General features: G+C 48.8%; 3 non-coding genes across 3 annotated transcripts; all 3 read right to left on the bottom strand.

Moving 5' to 3' along the window:
- Window positions 1–1798: 1798 nt before the first annotated feature.
- Window positions 1799–1871, bottom strand: TRNAK-CUU. Its single transcript has one exon. It is a non-coding gene; the product is annotated as a tRNA-Lys (tRNA).
- Window positions 1872–11040: 9169 nt separating this feature from the next.
- Window positions 11041–11114, bottom strand: TRNAT-AGU. Its single transcript has one exon. It is a non-coding gene; the product is annotated as a tRNA-Thr (tRNA).
- Window positions 11115–18257: 7143 nt separating this feature from the next.
- On the bottom strand, window positions 18258–18339 carry TRNAS-AGA. The gene has a single exon. It is a non-coding gene; the product is annotated as a tRNA-Ser (tRNA).
- Window positions 18340–19667: the final 1328 nt, after the last annotated feature.

The raw sequence follows: 19667 nt of genomic DNA, 5'->3' as shown, positions 1-19667 counted from the left end.
CTTTCGAGTTTTCTCCTCCCTTTTAGTGATTTTACTAGAAAACAGCCGTCCCTGTTTAGAAGGTAAGAGCCTCCTCGAAGGAATGGGTGTCCTTGGGGTGTCACAGTTCGGTTGCCGGTGCCCCCCCAATGTAAGGAAGTTCCCACCACCCTGCTCTGTGTTCGCAGTGTTGGATAGAGCAGCATCCACGGCAGTGATTTGCTCCTGGCTGCTGGAGCAGAGCAGCAGGCTCAGCTGTCAGAACTTCCCGGAGCTATGAAAGGGGAGGGGCCCATGGCTCTGTAGCAGGAATGCAGGGCAGGCGAGTTCACAGCAGGCATTGTGGGATACTGGCACAGGCCAGTTATGGTGATATAATGAACAGCAGCATCGACACTGACACTCTGTCACTTTAAGTTTGCTGGCAAAAGCTCTAGGCTTCTCATTGAAGTGATTTTATTTTGTCACCAAAACACAGGGCAGTTTTGTCGCCAGACGTGGCATTGCAGTGTGTACACCAGCCACAAGCTGCCGACCGAGGGAGCATAGTGTGTTTTTCACACACCTGAGCAATATAATTCTGCTGAAATAACTTTGTAGTGCAGACCTGGCCAAAGATTCACACACACAGCTTGCAAGGAAAATGTCACCTGCTCCTCTGCTTTGCAGAATCCAAACACAAGCAAAGCTTGTCAGGCCCAGGTGAAGATGTAAGGACTCAGGTGTGAACATCCACTATACCTTAGTCACAGGCAGGCACGCTGGTTAACATACCTGTTTTGTAAACAGGAGATGCTGGGTTCAACTCCCAGTGGTGCCTTGTTGAGATGCTTTTAGAACACCTGGTATTGGCTACTGTCAGAAGACAAAATACAGAGCTAGATGGACCTTTGGTCTAGCCCAGTGTGGTTTTTCTTATGGTTTAAATAACACTCACAGGTACTGATAATAGAGTTACTGATTGTTTGGGAGTTAAGAGCTGATAGGTCAGTGGTCCAAGCCCCTCACAGATGACCCCCTCCCTCTGGGACAGGGGCAGGTCTGAGCTCTCGCACCAAATGCTCATTGTGGCTGCCAGAATCTGTGGGCAGCTCATTTAGTTTACACCCAGGGTTGAGTCCTTGATTCACACATCAAGGATAACAACCCTTTATTTCTCCTGCCCCAATAACAAGGAGACTGGGAATCCAACACCAGCCAAAAGTGATCATTTCGGCAAGCAACCCAACCTATTTCCAACATACTGTAAAATCCACATGCAGACTCATACATGAAACCTTGCAAGAAAATCTTCCTGAGGGGGTCTGAAGCACCTGCTGCTGTGGGTTGGGATTGAGGGGCACTGGGAATAGGAGGGGCCTGTGGATGGGGATTGAGGGCACTGGGAATACGAGGGGGCTGTGGATTGGGACAGAGGAGAAGGGTGAAGAGGAGCAGGCTCTGGTTGGGAGTGAGAAGCGGTGAGCATAGGAGGGACTGAGTGTTGGGTCTGAGGGGCACTGGGAGTAGAGGGGACATGGGTTTGGGCTGAAGAGCATCTTCATTTGGGGATCCAGCAGGACAGGGGAAGGCAGCAGGTGATTCTAATTCCTTAGGGATATTCTGTGTGTGTGTGTGTGTGTGCAGGGGAGGAACATGCTTTATGCCCAGAGGCCTTTATTCCTCCAGCCTGCAAGGACAGAGGGGCTGTCAAGGAGTTGCTCCTTCAATCCCCCCTCCACAAGGCCCTTCTTAGGAAAGGCAAAATCCTGAAGAGAAAGAGTAACACCAAAGAAGGTGCCTGAAAGTCAGATTTTTACAACCACAGTGAGAAGTTTATCACCTGACCAGGGACTTGAACCCTGGACCCTCAGAGTAAGAGTCTGATGCGCTACCAACTGAGCTAGCCAGGCTCACACAGGAAAAGTGCAAATTCGTGCAGAGGTGAAGCTAGTCAAGAAAAAGCAAGCAGGAAACAATAGGGGAAACCTGCTGCTCTCTCTCTCTTCGCAGCCCTGGCCTGGCCTGGTATTAGTGCTGGTTAAAAAGAGGGGAAAATATTGGCATCTACCAGCCTTTCATAGCTGTACAAGACTCAGGCACAATACAGAGGTGCCCATCTGCAAGTGCCGAATGTTTTGATTGGCTAATGCAGCCTGTAGACGTCCAGGGCACACTGGGATATCGAGCCAAGTGTCCATCACCATCATCATTTCGAAGGGATAATGATAATGATGGGAAGGTTCACAACTGACTCAGTAGTTGCATACAAAGGTGCACGTTTGGCAGTTACATTGGGAAATTCTGGCTCCTTCTCAGGCTCAGGTTGGCCACCCCGGTCTAGATGTAGAAGACACAACATTTAAACTTGAAAGAGGGGCCAATTTCCCCACCATTTCATACCTTTACATCCAAACACGATGACTTTCTGAATGAACCCTCCTCGTTCAGCCAGAAGATCTTGGGGTGGTTGTAGGAGTCACTGGATAAAATTCTCTGGACTCTGTTCTGAATCAGGTCAGAGCAGAGGTATCTAATGATCTAATCTGGCTGTAAAATCTATATATCAACACCAAATATGGTGTGAAATTAATCCTCAGAAATGGCTGTTCCCCACCCGGACCCCAGCAAAGGGCTCCCTAGGGAAGGAGGCTGTTGAGGAAGGAAAGAAGAAAGATGTCCTCTCCCTGGAGGAACTGGGCTCTGCGCTTTGGACAGAAAGGAGGGGAAGGAAATGGTCACACGATGGCAGCAGAACCTAAGAAATGAAACACAACAGGCTTCTGAGCACGTTGCTTCTGCACAGTGAACGAACCTGACTCCCATATCATGAAAAGCCAAAAAGCCGTTTCTTTCTATGCCCGAGAGAAAAGAGTTCCAATCATTCCTGCCCGTTTACTTTTGAATTATTTTCCATTATAAAGAAAATTGTAACAAAATTAGTCTGAACTTGAGCTGCCTGTTATTAAAAGCTGGTTCCCCAATTCAGTTCCAACTGCCCTGCTAGAAACACCCCCAGCTCCCTGCTCACCCCAGGAAGAGGAAAAAGAGAAACCCCCACTGGGCACTGCCCTTGGCTCCAGGCTGCTGTCCCGGGGTGCGGGTGGGGACTGATTGTTTGCTGCTGAGGAGGGAACCAGTAGAGGCCTCTGGTGCTCTGCTTCTAGCATCTGCCCAGCCCAGGCTGTCCTCTGCCTCGGCTGCTGCTCCCGGCCTGCTCTAGAGTCAAACACACAGGGCCCCCAGGGGAACAGAGGCTGGGACAGGGCAGCAGCCTGGGCTGGGCTGGGAAGATGCTGGGAGTTCTCATTCCCTGAGAACTGGCCCGGCTCCCTTCTCAACAGCAAACAAACCAATTCCACGTCCCCTCCCCAGAAAAACCAGCCTGGAGCCAAGGGCAGCAGGGGACGATTCCCTCCAGTTCCCACCGAGGCAGGAGAGAAGCCAGGGTGTTTCTAGCAGAGCTTATGGAACTGACGTGGGGAAACCAGCCTTTAATAACAGGCAGTTCCTGTTGAAGCTCAGTGTTTTTAACAATTTTTACAACATTAAATAACCCTTCAGTCGTAGTGTCACCATCCATAAAATTGCTTCAGCCTTATAGGTTCCCAAGTACAAAACTAAACATCTCTTCAAACACAAGGGAGTGGAGATCAGTCAGTGTTCAGAGCCATCCCACATAAAAGAACCATGTTGTGGTACATACTGGCCCCATCATGTGGCCATCGCCTTTCCCTCCTCTCTGTTAAAAGTTTTAGTATTTTGCACAGAAACTTTCTTCCCTCAGGAGAGACTTGGGAACCAGGGCTGCCAGCCAGACAAACACCTTTAAGAGGAGGCGTAACCTGTCAAAAAATGATCTCCCCTCTTCAGTTCAGTGACACCTTGAAATGTTACTTGTCCCGGCAGAGCTGGAGGATTGAAAGCAGCAACATCAAACCCCTGTGTAGCTCGCAGGAATGAACATAAACACTCCCTGGTATCTGAAGAGATATTTAGTTTTACCCTTGGTAAACTATAAGACTAAAGGGAAAGGCAGTGGTGCCAAATATATAGAGTGAAACATGAAACAATCGTCATAGTTATGCCCATAGTGACTGCAAAATCTTTCTATATACTTCTTATTATTTTCTCTGGTGTCTAGACATTGACTAGACCTTGACCAAGAAATTTGGCTCTTGATAAAATAATCAACTACCCCTGGTTAATACAATGGACTAGAAATTGACTGGGGTCTCTCTACGCAGGTTCAAATCTGGACAGCTACAGCTGCATTAGTATATTGTCATTACTGTTGTCTTAGTGCCTGAGCATCCACAGAGCCAAATCTGGTCTTGCTCTGAGGCTGTCTACACTTAAAATGCTGCTATAGCACTGTGGAGAAGACAGTTGCTACAGTGACAGGAGGGGTTTTCCATCCCTGTAATAGCTATGTTGACAGAACAATCTTTACTTTCATTTAGCACTAACTAACCATGGCTTAGGTCAGCTTAATTATACTGGTTCTGGGGTTTTTCACACCCTGATAGACGTACTTGTTAGAGGGTTTATCCCATCACCCTCCCATTCCCTGGTCCCTCTCGCGTGACCAGAGAGCAGCAATGCACAAAGTTCAAAGGTGAAAACAATTCAATGTTTATTGGGGTAAACTTCCAGCAAGCAATGATTCCAATTTCCTTCCTCAGTGTCCCCCTTCCCAGCTCTGACACCACAGAGCTTTGCCTGTGTCCCTGTTCCCATTCCCTGTTCCTATTCTCCCCCTTAGCAAAACAGAATTCCAATTCCCCCATTCCCATTCCCCCCCTTACTTCCTGACTGACTGCAGACTATATAGTAAAACTTGAGTTCTGCTTACCTATGCCTTAACCAATCATTTTACTGAAATGTAACTAACCAATCCTAACAGTTTGTCCTGTATGTCATGTGTGTGTTTTGTGTCTATGTTGTGTGTGTCACGTGACTATTTTTTTTTAAATTATTTTTATTTTGTTGCAACAAAAGTCAATTTTATACCCTTTTAAAAATATATATAAAATGTGGTACCACGCTATTTTAAAATCATGGTTGGGGTGTAATCATAGTAGTATTAGCACCAATTTTTTGTGCAAAGTTCAAAAAGGTTTCAGTTACAAATATATGTACATATATTTCTGCCTCAACAAATAATGCAATTGCAAACAAAAATAATTCTCTTTTATCAATCACAGTTGTGTTTTTTAATTTTTTTTAAAATTGTTATTCAAAGAAAAAATGTAAGGGGAAACCTCAACATTAAGGTAAAGATAATATTAACAAATGTTAATTTCTTATTTGGGCTTTTTATAAACTTGTTTGCTCTTTAAAATATAGTTATAAGAATGTCATAACCAAAATGTTTTGAAATAACAATTTTATGCATATAGCTAACCAAACAATTTTAACAGGTTTCCACCTTTGTCTCCCAAACATAACAAAGCATCATAAAAGTATACCTTCAAATACCCTCAAAGTATTTGCATGTATCTGTATTTAAAATTTATTTTGGTTTAATTTTATAGTTGGTTTCATTTTATATGCTTTTCTTTTGTTATGTTATGTTAATGGGAAGCAATGGTTGTTAAGGTTTGTGCTTCTAAACAGTTAACAAGAGTGAAATTGGTATCACAAGCAAATTAACTCTAGAAAGCTAGTTAAAATTATGTTACTAACTCTTTTGCTGTAACAAAGTGTTCAGCAAGGGAAAGCAATATACCTTCTTATGGAAAATTATGAGCATTTATTTTAGCCATTAAGCATTACATTTAGTATTAAATATTAGTAATGCACCCCAAATAAAAATGAATGTCTATACAACAATTGCAAAAGTATAGCTTGTGTTATAAAAGGCTCGGTCCCTATTACATTGTTCTTATTACATTGTAAACAAAGAAACTAAGTTAAAACTGTGTATAAAGTTTGGGTTACTAAAAACAAACAAAAAAACTTTACTACGTTAACTAACAAAAGTTGTTTGAGTTGCATCCCACAGACCAAAGACACCAGAAAATGTCACACCCTGAAGACACCAGTTCATATCTGTATACAGTGAAGAAACCCCCAAGCATCAAGAAAAGAAAAATGAAGTGTTTTATAAATAAGAGACTGGTCAATTACACCTCTATCTACAATATATGGACAATTAATTTAACAATCAGCTAAAAACCACTAGCTGGACCAGAAAAACTGTCATTTAATTTCAAGTTGGTTATTGTGTAAAAACAACTGTATGATGGCTGTATTACTGAATTATCACTGTACTGCTGTATTATTGCTGTACTACTGAATTATTATTGTACTACTGTATTGTTGCTGTATTGTATAATTGCTGTACAACATGTACAATGTGTATAACCTTGCTAAACTGTTTAACCAACACACAGGTACAAATCAACAAACGAATGGCAGCAAACAACATGAAGACAAGGAAAGAACAAATTGGTAAAGAAACTAAGTTACATAGTAACTACAAATTGGGTAAACAAATTGCCTGTTAGTACCAGTCATAATTTGGGTCAGTAACACTGCATCCTAACTGAGGCACATGTTATTCAAAACAATCTTGTTCAGTGTCTGGGTACCAATATTAAATCCAGACACAGCAATATTTCATAAATTGGTTACTGTCCATTCAGTAGGTTATCTGGAAGACAGCATCCATAAGAAACAACTGGATCTACATCAACCAATGGAACAGAGAAGCTACCCACTTCTGTTTCCTGCCCAGTAAACCTGACCAGAGGGTGACAACCAGCTTTAAGGATAACCTATAACATGAATGGACAGTACTGTGTAGTAACTAATTACAATATATTTATATATAAAGGCCTCAGTGGTAGTGTCACTACTCCAAATTTCTGTTTTACTTCTCATATACACTGTGGGACACACTATCATAATCCCTATCCCAATATTTTAAAACACTCAGCCTACTACTAATAATGAAAAAGATAGTCACTGGAATTGCCCTAATAGGGGTGTGTGTCTATCTGTGTCACCAAAGTAAAAGGGCCAGAGTACACCAGCAAATTGGAAAAACATGGTTATGCTTAAATATAAGGTGGTGTCATATGTACACATACATAATATACATATATGCCCATACACGCTACAAATATATATGCTATAGCCATATAATTTATATATATTAATTATTTGGGAGTGCCTCTAAGGCTCAATCATAATACTACATTTATATTTTACATTTACATTTGTATGTTCTCACAAGGCCCTCAATAAAACACCAGAGAGGCTACTCACCCCCCATGTATCCAAGGTCCCGGGCCTAACATTCCCAGGCCCACCATAAGGGACAAAAAATAATTGAATAAAAAAATCTGCCTAATAGTCGTACGAGGGAATGTGCAGACTAAAAAGACAGCTGGGGCATGAGTGTATGGATGGTAAAATAAGGTAACCACATAACAGTGTTTAGCCCACTGGGTTATCTTTAGTCCATGCATTATGCTTTTCTGGGACGATGGGTAAACATCCTCCCCATAAAAAGACAAAAAGCGTGGGAATGTAGTAAGAGGAGGCCCTAAGATATAAATCTTGGTATCAGAGGCCTGGTATGAGGCCTGAGGCCTGAACTAATGGTCAAGACTTTGCTAACATAAAGCAAAGTTAAGCTATGAGCCAGAGGCAGGCCCTGCTCACAGAAGCTGGCAAGGAAAGGGCTGATGCTGCAAGAAGATCAGTACCTTTTAGGTACGTAACATTCACATACTTGCACATTCCACACAGATAACAAGGAACAGGCTGGCCCATCCCAATGACAGGGGCAAAAGGGTAACATGATGGATAGAGTTGTTTTGATCGAACCAATATGTACAAGGTGAGAGGCGGCATGTAGAGGGGTTGTACCGTGCTACGTAGAAAGGTTGCACCTCCATACGTCAGGTGTGATGTGTAACGTGTTTGTATCTGTGTATAAGAATGCATCCTTGGGGCGGTGTCTTTGTCCGGCCGTAGGGGGAGTGGAAAGTCCCGCCACTAAGCCGGGTCCTTGCCAAGAGGCACTTTCTCGTAGTATGCCCTGAATTAGGCTAAGAAACCTACAGGGAACTGCAATTGTGTCCGAGGTCGCAATAAACCTAGCCGACGTGGCTTTGCATCTTACTGGACTCTGTGGTCATTGGGGATTCTTGTCGGGTCTGCTGTGTCAGCTATCTGCAGAGCTGGGGCAGCACACAGAAGGAACTCACACACGCAGCCGAGTGATATCAAGAAGGAGAAAGCAGAGCACCACACCGGTACCGCTCTGACAACAATATTTATGTCTGTATCTGCAATTTTCACCCCAAGCATCTGGGGAAGTGGGTTTTTGACCCACGAATGCTTATGCCCAAATAAATCTGTTAGTCCTTAAGGTGTCACCGGACTCCTCACTGTTTTCGTGAAATAAAAGCAAAACGCATTCTAAGCTGATCTTAACCCTTTCAATGCCCTTACAAACTTAGATGCTTCTCACTACAGGCTGGCTGGTTGCTTTTCAGCCAGGCTCTCCCCTTTCATCAGCTCTTCAGTCACTTGGTGTGGTGATGGCTGTAGGTGGAAGAGAGAGATAAAGCATGGTGAATGACTCTCCTTTTATCATGTCCTTCCTTCCCCATTGGCTTTGTGGCCCTCTTCAGAGTCAGGTTAGCATCACTGCGTCTCTCCAAGCAAGGCTGAGCAATTCCCCGTGTGTGGCCTCATGCAGGTGATGGCTGATTCCCCCAACTTACAGCATAGTGACAACCACACTACACAATTCTCATAACTTCATATGCATGAATGGTATACATAGATGGGTAGAGAAATGACTTTCAGCAGATCATATCCTTTCCCCTGATATCTTACAAGTCATGCTCTATATGTAAGATCATGATTATATGAAAATGAGGAATATGGGGGTTACAGCCCGCTCCCCCAAAGGTATAGAATATCACACTGAGATTCTATTTTCATTTATAAAAGCAGCAAAGAATCCTGTGGCACCTTAAAGACTAACAGACGTTTTGGAGCATGAGCTGTAGGAATCCACTTCGTCGGATGCAAGACTTGCATCCGACGAAGTGGGCATTGTGATAGACCCAGGCCAGGTGGGTACAGCAGAATAGCAGAAGGCAGATATACTGGCCACTGGATTAACAGTTTTCTGTTCCCTGACTGACCAGAGCAGGGGCTGCACCAGGCTAATGAGAACACCTGACTCTAATTAAGCTGTAAAGAGTCAGGTGAGGCCATTCAGTTAATGTGACCACCTGACTCTAATTAAGGCTCACTCCCGTCAGGCACGGAAGAGTCAGGGAGCCAGAGGAGAGGAAGTGTGGCTGAAGGGCTGGTTACTGAAGACACCCTCAAACCATCGTTAAAGGAGCCCTAAGGTAAGGGTGAAGAAGAGAGAAGCAGGAGAGCTGTGGGGAAGTGGCCCAGGGAAATGTAGCAACTCTGGCAGTGCAAGGTTGGCTGCCAACAACTGCTACCATTAGGGTCCCTGGGCCGGAACCCAGAGTAGAGGGCAGGCCCGGGTTCCCCCCAACCCACCACTACAGGAACAGCTCCTGGAAGGGGAAGTCAGGTCCCTGTCAGGACAGGAGGCTGAACAGAGACTGTGGGAGTTCTCTCACCAACCTCCTTGCAGCCTATGATGAAAAGGGCTCAGTAGACTGTAACTCTGGCCCTAGAGAGAGAAGGGCTACGTGGAGGGTCACAGTGAGCCACTGAGGCAGCATAAACCGACTAGAAGTGCAGGACCCACGGGAGCAAGGTCAGAGCTCTGCCACAGTATTCACCCACGAAAGCTCATGCGCCAAAACGTCTGTTAGTCTATAAGATGCCACAGGACTCTGCTGCTTTTACAGATCCAGACTAACACGGCTCCCCTCTGATATTTTCATTTATGTAACCAACTTTGACCTCTCTGCCTAACACTTATAATCACTTACAATCTATCTTTCTGTAGTTAATAAACTTATTTTAATGTTTTATACTTACTTGTGAAATTGTCCAAAGTGCTTGGGAAAGCTGCTCAGATTAAAAAGGCTGGTGCATATTCACTTTATTTTTGAGGAAGGGGTGAATTAATTAATGAGCTTGCACTTTTCAAGAGGTTTTGAGCAGTGTAAGACGGTACATTTCTGAGGTGCAAGGCTGAGGGCTGGGGAGATATGTTGGTGTCTCTCTATGTATAATTGAGGAGTGATTTACAGAACTTTCATGCAACTTAGTTGGGTGCATTGCTGCATGTTGTTGGCTGAGTGATCACAGCGCACGGAGGGGGTTTTGCTGCTTGTCACTAGTGCAGCATTGTAAGACACAGCCCAGACTGGAGAGAGAAGAGGACAGAGCAGTTCCACAGTTTGGGCTTGTACCCCACAGATCCCACCACACAGAGATCCTGCTGTGACCAGTCGTGGTAATACTGTGCTTAGTGCTCTGCTTTGTAGCTTCAACAACTGCACATGCAAGATGAGTTTCAGTGACCTTGACTTTGTTTCCATGTTTTGACAGTTGTCAGCAAAAAGACCCGTTTCTTTTGCAAGCATTTGTATAGCTAGCCAGAGTCGGGCTTCTCCGTTAACAAAAAAGATTGACCAAAAGGGGACAAGAGGAGGCACGTTCAGCAAGGCAGCACTGGATGCTGGATCCTGAATCTGCTCTTTATCCAGCAGCTCTCTTGGCAAGCTCTGCCATGGTGCCATGCTCTGGGACTTCTCCCCTAACTGTTCCATTTTTCATCAACAATAACATGAAAGGTGAAAGGACAGTCATTCTCCATTTCCTGCAAGCCCTTCAGAGAACCCTCTAGAAGGGGCTCTGTGCACAGATATCCCCAGCGAATCGCATGGGCGCACGACACAGGGTCTCCTGTCACAACATATTGCAGCCGGAGCAACCTCCTTGCCAATGCCAATAGCCTTTTGATCAACTCCAGACTGAGGATTTGATTCTCTCCAACGCTCCGCTGGAAAGAAGCCTTTTCCCTTCACAAGGAATTACTTGGATCGTCAAGGGAGGTCTCTTCTGTTTCCTAGAAGGACACAGGAAAATGTGAGCAGAGGAGACAACAGCTATAGACCAAGGCACCACTGGGAGTTGAACCCAGGATCTCCTGTTTACTAGACAGGTGCTTTAGCCTACTAAGCCATGGTGCCTTCCCCAATAGGACATTTGCAACCACTACACTTGATGGTCCAAGAGCTCACCTTCAAATTCCAAAGTAAAAATGTTCCCCATTTCCCTCAAGACTTGCAGACCTTGAGCAGGCTGGCTCAGTGCACAGAAAGCCACAGCTGAGCTGACAGAGGGCTTCTAACATGTGCTTCTCCCACAAGCTGCTGTGATCAGATACTGATTAGTGCTCTGTGTTTCAGCCACAGCAGCTTCAGCTCAACTCTGAGTCATGGTAACCTTTCCATCAACTCCAGACTTACCATTCAAGACTTAGCTGCAAGGAAGGTTCTCTGTGTCTTGAACAAGCACTTCCAAGGATTGTGCAGTGAGGTCTTTTCTTTTCATTAGAAGAAATAAAAGAAAGGAGCCTGACAGAAAAGCCAGGTTCCGCAAGGAAGAACTGTCAGGCCAAGCCAGGATCTCCTGGTGAGTAGGAAGGCTCTTCAGCCAGCTCTGCCCAAAGATCACTATCTAGAGGCCACTTCCCACAGAGACTGATTATGGTTACAGACCCATCCTGAAATTGGAGCAGGATATTTTAAAGCTTGTTCTCACAGTAAAGCAACACAATTCAACCATGTCAGCACAGAGGAGAAAGCACTCCTTCATTTCACAGTTATTGCTACTGATCTCACTGACAAACTTCCTTTTCTCTGGGCTGCTCCCAGCACTTCAGGGAGTTTTTCCTCTTCTCCCTTCCAGCTGTGGTTACGGGACTGCAGCAGCTCCCCGGATGGCCACCTTTGCTCTTTCACTTACAGCCTTCACTTCTTTGGCTGAAGCTTTGTTTGCCACCAGTTTAATCCATAGCTGAGACCTCAGGTACCAGCAGCTAGTTACAAAGGCTCAATTCCCATCACCATCAGTGGGAGGTTCTCCTGGGCTGCCAGGGCTGCAGGATTTGGCCCATGGACAGTCAAGTGGTTACAGCAGCTACATTCTTACGTGGTGAGTCCTGCAGCCTATTACCAAACTGCTCTGCCATAGTCTGCAGGGGGCCTGACTTTTTGAGAATCTGGCAGAGGAGAGACCCTGGAGTAGAGAAGGAAAATGTCCTCAGCAGTCACAGCTGGCAGGAACAGCAAAGACTGAGTATCAGACACACTTTTTCACCAGGACAATAAATGTGCACAACCCCCTGATATATTCTCATTTCACTCCCCCTCCCAAGGAAGCCCTATTCTGCTCTATTACACTCTCATGGGATGAGAGGGAAGGTCCTCTCATGGGTAAATAACTGGTTACAAGGTAGGAATAAATTGTGAGTTTTCAAAATGCAGAGAGGTCAATAGTGGTGCCCCCCAGGGCCTCTGGGATAAGTGCTATTCAACATATTCATAAATGATCTGGAAAAAGGGATAAACAGCGAGGTGGCAAAATTTGCAGATGATCCAAAACTACTCAGGAAAGTTAAGTCCAAAGCAGCCTGCGAAGAGTTACAAAAAGAGCTCACAAAACTGGTGAAAGGGCAACAAAATGACAGATTTGTTGATAAATGCAAAGTGATGCACATTGGAAAACATAATCCCAACTATACATATAAAATGACGAGGCCAAAAATAGTTGTTGCCACTCAAGTGAGGGATTTTGGAGTCACTGCGGATAGTTCTCTGAAAACATCCACTCAGTGTGCAACAACGGGCAAAAAAGCAAAGAAAATCTTGGGAATCATTAAGAAAGGGCTAGAGAATAAGACAGAAAATATCATATTGCTTATGGCCGACCACATGCATTGGCCTCCCCTCAGGCAGGGGACTTATAGGCCCTTCTGCCAGTTGGTGTTGGCAGCAGCAAGGGCTGGGTTCAATGTCTAGGGGAGGAGAGCAGCAGGGAGGGAGGAGGAGAGAGAGTCCCAAGAGCAGAGTGCAAACCAACCAACTGAGGGTCTCACAGGAGTCCTGAAATAACAGTAGATCCAGGTCCCATCAGGGCCACCCAGATGGTGGAGTAAGTGGGGCAATTTGCCCTGGTCCCCACAGGGGCCCCCACAAGAGTTTTTTGGGGCTCCTGGAGCGGGGTCCTTCACTAACTCCGGGAGCTCTGGAAAACTCTCGTGGGGTCCGGGCCTCCGGAGATTCTTCCACTCTGGGTCTTCGGTGGCAATTTGGCGGCGTGGGGTCCTTCATGAATGAAAAGTGACTTCATTGAAGTGTTGAAGGGCCTTAATGGAGAGAAAAGATTGGGTATGAAAGGGCTCTTTAATCTCGCAGAGAAAGGCATAATAAGACCCAATGGCTGGAAGGTGAAAAGAGACAAATTCATATTACAACTAAGGCACAAATATTCAACAGCGAGGATGATTCACCACAGGAACAAGCTACCAAGGAAAGTGGTGGATTCTCCATCTCTTGATGTCATTTAATGAATATTAGCTGCCTTTCTGGAATGTGTTGCCCCCAAAAGTAGCTATTGTGTCATACAGGAGGCCTGTGATATGCAGGGGGTCAGATTAGATGCTCTAATGGTCTCTTCTGGCCATAAAGTCGACTAATTTCTGAAAAACTGAGTGTAGCATTGGGAGCAGCGTCTGATGTTTTCCTGTCTAGCCGGCTTGCTTCCTAGAACAAACGCTCCTTGAGTGGGGTGATCCACAGGAAGTAGCTCAAACCTCCAAAGTGCCTGGACAGGGGCAGGACATTAGCACAGCAAGGGAGGGGTGTGGCAGTGACATCACAAAGGCTTTTGCAGGACCTCAGACTATTGGTCAAAGGTGGTGGGGAGGTGGTGACCTCACAGAGAGATGCTGACATCAGCCAGGCAGGACAGGGGCGAGGGGCCAGGGAAACCTCAGAGACCCCTGTGGCTTTGCTTCAGCAAGTCTCCTTCTCCAGGTCTCTCTTTGAGGACTGAGAGAGTATTCGGGTTCACGGACGTGAATCCTGCTCACAGCGAGGCCTGTGTTTTAGCCAGTCTCTCACCCAGGCAATACCTCTGTACAACCCCCTGAGACACTCTCAATTCTCTCCCCACCCCAAGGAAATCCTGTTCTGCTCCTTTCATAGAGATCCCTGGGACACCCCCTCACACTGTGTCCCTGAGGGGTCAGGCAAACTCTCAGCGCCTGAAGCCTCTGCCACTCACCTGGTGCCCCATAGATCAGCCATAGCCCTGGTTCTGCTCCTCTCTCCAGGGTGCGAAAGGAGCCAAGTCAGCGACTCCATGGGAGCTACGGGGCTGCAGAAGCAACAGAGCAAAAATAGGTGCTCAGCGCCCACTGGCAGCCAGTTCCCCCCCACCCACTACAGGCCTTGCCGACAAGCTCCTCCTCTTCCCCTTCAGCACCTCCCACCTGCCAGTGACCAGCTGTTCAGTGGGGTGCAGGAGGCGCTGGGCAGGGAGGGGGAGGAGCAGGGAGAGGAAGAGGTGGGGGAGGGAGAGGAATGGGGCAGGAAGGTGAAGGCCGGGAAGAGATGGGACAGGGGTGGGGGCTTGGGGGAAGGAGTGGAGTGGGGGCAGGGCCTGGGGTGGAAAGGGGGGATTTGTCACAGACCCCTCTAGGGCCGGCTCTGAAGGGAAGCACCGACTCTCACAGTGACAATAGAAGTGACCAGCCTTGCGGGGGAGGCTGAGGGAGATCCGCACTCACCAGGTCTCTTCTCTCCCCCACGGTGAGCCAGACACTGCTCTCCCCTGGCTCTCACTCTAGCAGCTGGACGCCAAGGAGCCATTTCCCCACAGGAAGTGCATTGAGTGCCCCTGTGGTGCTGGGGGGCTGGTGCTGCTGCTGCCTGTGGGGCTGGCAGGGGGGCTGATGTCTGCACAGACTCTCAGCTGTGTCGGGTTCCTCCGATGGGGTGTGGAGCAGCCGTTCGTTTTCCTGTTCACACTCCTCTGCGGTGTGAAAATCGGGGAGGGGAGGCAGAAGCCCCACTTCCCTCCCGACATGACACCCAGTGGGGGAAGCCAGGACAACAGGGTGGGGCGGCAAGTGGTGGCCAGAATCTCAGCGCCAGGGTCTAGTCTAGCTCAGGGTCCAGCTCAACCTCCTCCCCGCACCACTGGCCCCCAGTCCCCTTCCACCACCAGGTCAACCCGGGCACTAGGGCAGGAACGGGGTGAGGCAGCAAGTCAAGCTGAGCAAGGCAGGCCAAAGCGAGTCTTGTCTTCATGGGCCGCTCCCAATGACGTCCTTTTTGTCTGCAACTGCTGCAAAAACATCTTGGACAGAGAAGCAACAGGCCAAAATACTGCTCCATGGCTGCCAAAGTAGCTCAGTTGGGAGCGCGTTAGACTGAAGATCTAAAGGTCCCTGGTTCAATCCCAGGCTTTAGCAGGCCCTTTGGTCCCTCTTTGTGCAGGGGGTGGCTTGTTTTCTAGGAAGGCAGCAGCAGGGGCGGCTCTACGTTTTTGGCCGCCCCAAGCAGTCATGCGCGGGAGGCGCCCCGGAGCTACGGGAGCAGCGGACCTCCCGCGGGCATGACTGCAGAGGGACCGCTGGTCCCACGTGGCTCGGCTGGACCTCCCGCGGCTGCGGACGGTTCGCGGGTCCGGCGGCTCCGCTTGAGCTGCCGCAGTCATACCTGCGGGAGGTCCAGCCGAGCCGCGGGACGAGCGCCCCCTCCGCAGTCATGCCTGCGGCAGGTCCGGTCCTCCCAGGGCTCCGGTGGACCTCCCGCAGGCATGACTGCGGCAGGTCCGCCGGCCCAGCCTGCCGCCCCCCCCCGGCGGCAGGGAACGCCCCCTACATTTTGCCGCCCTAGGCACCAGCTTGTTTTGCTGGTGCCTAGAGCCGCCCCTGGGCAGCAGCACCTTTATCTGAGGCAAGTACCTGATTTTGAGCTCCCCAGCAGGATAACAGAGAGCATGGGCTTCTCCCCCTAGTTGGCCCACCTGACCTATAAGGATGAGAGATGGGAGCTGTCTTTCCCACATGACTTGTTTGTTGACGCAAAATGGCGGGAACAGAGTGAGGCAGGACGGCCCTCGGAGATGGTGCCAGAGGGGGCAGGGACTTGGGAGGGAAGCTCCTCTGCAAAGCTGAGTGACGACAGTGCTGGGGAAGAGGCATCTGGCACGTGGAATGTGGCAGGGATTCAGAGGCCCAGGAGGAGGCACTTGATGTTAAGCTGTGAAAGGAAAGATCTGTGGTGGGAACTGGCTCCCTTCCTCTGGACCACACAGTGTTTGGTGTTAGGGCTGATTTTAATTGTCAGCCGGCCTGAGAACCACTTGTGCCGTTTTCTCGACCGTGAGAGGAAACCTTTTTACAATGAGCACTACCTGGCGCAGGTCTGTAGCGAGGTCGGCTTAGAGGACGTGTTTCTCCGTAATGGAACCAGTGGAGGGCGGGCGGTTGCCTCCTATTCCTCTGACCCGAGCTCACACCAGCCGCAGAGGGGATACACCTTTCTGCGGGGACAGGCCACAAGTTACACTGACCGGATTTCTGTGAAGGAGAGCACGTCGACAGCCCAGTGCAGGGTGGTGCCAATGGACTGTTCGGATCACGCAGCTCTCACCGTGTGCTCAATGTGGGCAATTCCCTGACCCACGGCAGAGGACATTGGAAGCTGAACATCCAGAGCTTGCAAGATAAAGGAGCAGGGGGGCGAGGCCTGGTGGTGTTGGCAGAACGGGAAAGCATCAGAGGGTTCTGTGGTTACCAGGGGGATTGGTGGGAGTCTTTTTCGCCTTCCTCCGCAGCATGGGGCAGGGGTCGCTTGCTGGAGGATTATCTGCTACTTGAAGTCTTTAAATCAGGATTTGGGGACTTCAACAGCTGAGTCAAGGGAGAGAATTATTTCAGGAGTGGGTGGGTCAGCTTTTGTGGCCTGCATCTTGCGGGAGGTCAGACTAGATGATCATAATGGTCCCTTCTGATCTTAAGTTCTATGATTCTATGATTCCCTGTGGATCACCCCATTCAAGGAGCGTTTGTTCTAGGCAGCAAGCTGGTAGTTTTGGATCATCTGCAAATTTTGTCAGCTCACTGTTTAGCAGGTTGTTTATGAATATGTTGACTAGTACTGGCCCCAGTACAGACACCACTAGTTACCTGTTTCCATCCTGAAAACTGACCATTTATTCCTACCCTTTGCTTCTTGTCTTTTAACCAGTTATTGATCCACATGAGGATCTTCCGGAGGTGAAAGTAAGCCAGTATGTTACCATATGGGGTACCGGCAAGAGCCGGTACGCTGTGCCAGCCCGGCCCGGCTTCCCCAGGCTGGTGATTTAAAGGGCCCAGGGCTCCCTGCAGTGGCCGGAGCCCTGGGCCCTTTAAATCACCTCCCGATCCCCACTGCCGGAGCCCCAGGGAGCAAATCACTGCCGTGGGTGCTGCTCTCTCCCGCTCTGCCAACACAGAGCAGGGGCGGCAGAAGCTTCCTTACAGTGGGGGGGGGCACCGTTGTCCGAACTGTGGCACCCCCATGACACCCCTTCCCTAAGGACCCCCACTCACACCACCTCTCCCCCCGGCCACACCCACAGACGCCTCTTCCCCAAGACTGCAACCTCCCCCCCCATCATTTGTCCTAACAGCCAGTAAAGAGTGGTGGGGCCATGGCCCTCTAAACCCCCTGTTCCAGCCCCCCTGACATAGAGCTAAGCAGGCAGCAGTGTGAGTGTGTGTGTGTGTGTGACAGAGAGTGCTGTGCTGAGCTGAGCCAGGGAGAGAAGGGGGCTGATGTCGGGGCTGTCCCCTGCCTCAGGACTGGTCGCTTCCAGCAGCTGTCTGAACTTAGAGACAGTGTGTGACACACTCACTCTTCCACAACACACACACTGTCTCCCCCCCCCACACACACACACATGCTCTCTACCCTATCACACACATTGCAGTTGGAAGGCAGCTGGCAATCTAGTAAGATGCCCATGGACCAATGGGATAGAAACCTGCATCATGTGGTGCTGTACCAGCCTGTGAGGCATTGCAAACCCTTCCCAAAGCACCCTGCAGCCAGCTGCACAGTGGGATAGCTACCCACAATGCACTGCTCTCTGTGGCGATCCAAGAGATGCTAGCATGGATGTGCTCTGGTGACACAGGGGCATAGGGTGGACATGCAACCGCTGTTCAATTAAAACACTTTAACTTAAGCCACATTATTCTTTCATGTAGACATAACTGAAGAGTGAGACAAGACCCAGCTCCATTGAAACTAAAGAACCACAACTTCCTGCGTAGTTGGCAGGATTTGAACCTGTGCAGGGAGACCCCAATGGATTTCTAGTCCATCACCTTAACCACTTGGCCACAACTACTTGCTTGGTATGTGGCTTTCACTGCACTCTAGTTCTGTTCTCACTGAGTGATCAAGTCCAGTTGTTTCCTCAGACCAGCTTCCACAACACACACACTGCTGTGCCCTTGTGTAAGTGTGTCCATGGCTGAATTGCAAGAATTCCTTCTCCTTTCCCGTCTGGCTAGAGCACGAGGAGAGTGTGTTTGTAGTTAATGATGTTGCTGTAGATTTTTGTCCATATCCTGCCTCGATTATTCAGACAGTCCCTTTCCCGTCATATCCCCAGTACATCAGTGATTGCGATAGCAGGGGGCAGGTTTTCTCTGGGGCACTGAGCTTTGCCAGGGGGTTGATGGCTCCTTTCTTTCCTCACCCTGGAGTAAACTCGCTTTTTATTCCATCCTTGATATTTCAAGGAATAACAACAGATGATCAAAGAAAGAGGTGGACAGGGTAGGTCTCAGGGGAGGGGCAGAGAGGTGTGGGCGATGGACAGGGGAGGGGGCAGATAGGTGTGGGCAGGGCAGGTCTCAGGGCAGGGGGCAGAGAGGGGTGGGTGATGGGCAGGGCGGGTCTCAGGGGAGGGGGCAGAGAGGTGGGGGCAGCAGGCAGACCTTGGGGTACGAGGTGGAGAGGCGCGAGGAGGCCTTGGGGGAGGAGAGGAGCGAGCGACCAGCAGGCCTCGGCCAAAGAGCAGGGGTGGGAAGTGGCCAAATGGGAGTGAGGGTGGAGCACAGGGGGGGCCTCGGAGGGAGAAGAACGAGGGAAGGGGGTGGAGTGGGGGGACAGCACCACGGTCTGGGCAGGGGCCGCCCACAGGATTCAGGGGGCCTGGGGCAAAACAATTTCAGGGGCCCCTTCCATAAAAAAAGTTGCAATACTATAGAATCCTGTATTCTCCTGGGGGCCCTGCGGCAAACTGCCCCCCCTGCCCACCCTCTGGGCAGCCCTGCCCTCAGCCTCTCCTCGTAAGTCCCCTGCCCCCTAATCATTTTTGTTGCCCTCCCCTAGACTCTCTCCAATTTGTTTCTGTAGTGGGGCGGGGGAGAACTGGATGCAGTGCTCCAGATGTGGCCTCACCGGTGCTGAATAGAGGGGAATAATCACTTCCCTCGATCTGCTGGCAACGCTCCCACTAATCCAGCCCAATATGACCAGTTACCCATATTGAATGCAGACACAGCAATATCTGATACATTGGTTCCTGTCCATTCAGGAGGTTATTTCCCACCTATTCATAAATAATGAAGCTGCTCTAAGCGGAGGGGAGAGAGCTGTCCCGTCCATGCAGTTAACCCATCTCCCCGAGAGGTGGTAGCTATGTCAGAGGGGGAAGCTATGTTGGTG

This window comes from Mauremys reevesii, unplaced genomic scaffold, assembly GCF_016161935.1.
Source record: "Mauremys reevesii isolate NIE-2019 unplaced genomic scaffold, ASM1616193v1 Contig29, whole genome shotgun sequence".
NCBI lineage: Eukaryota > Metazoa > Chordata > Testudines > Geoemydidae > Mauremys > Mauremys reevesii.
This window is presented reverse-complemented; position numbering and strand designations above follow the sequence as displayed.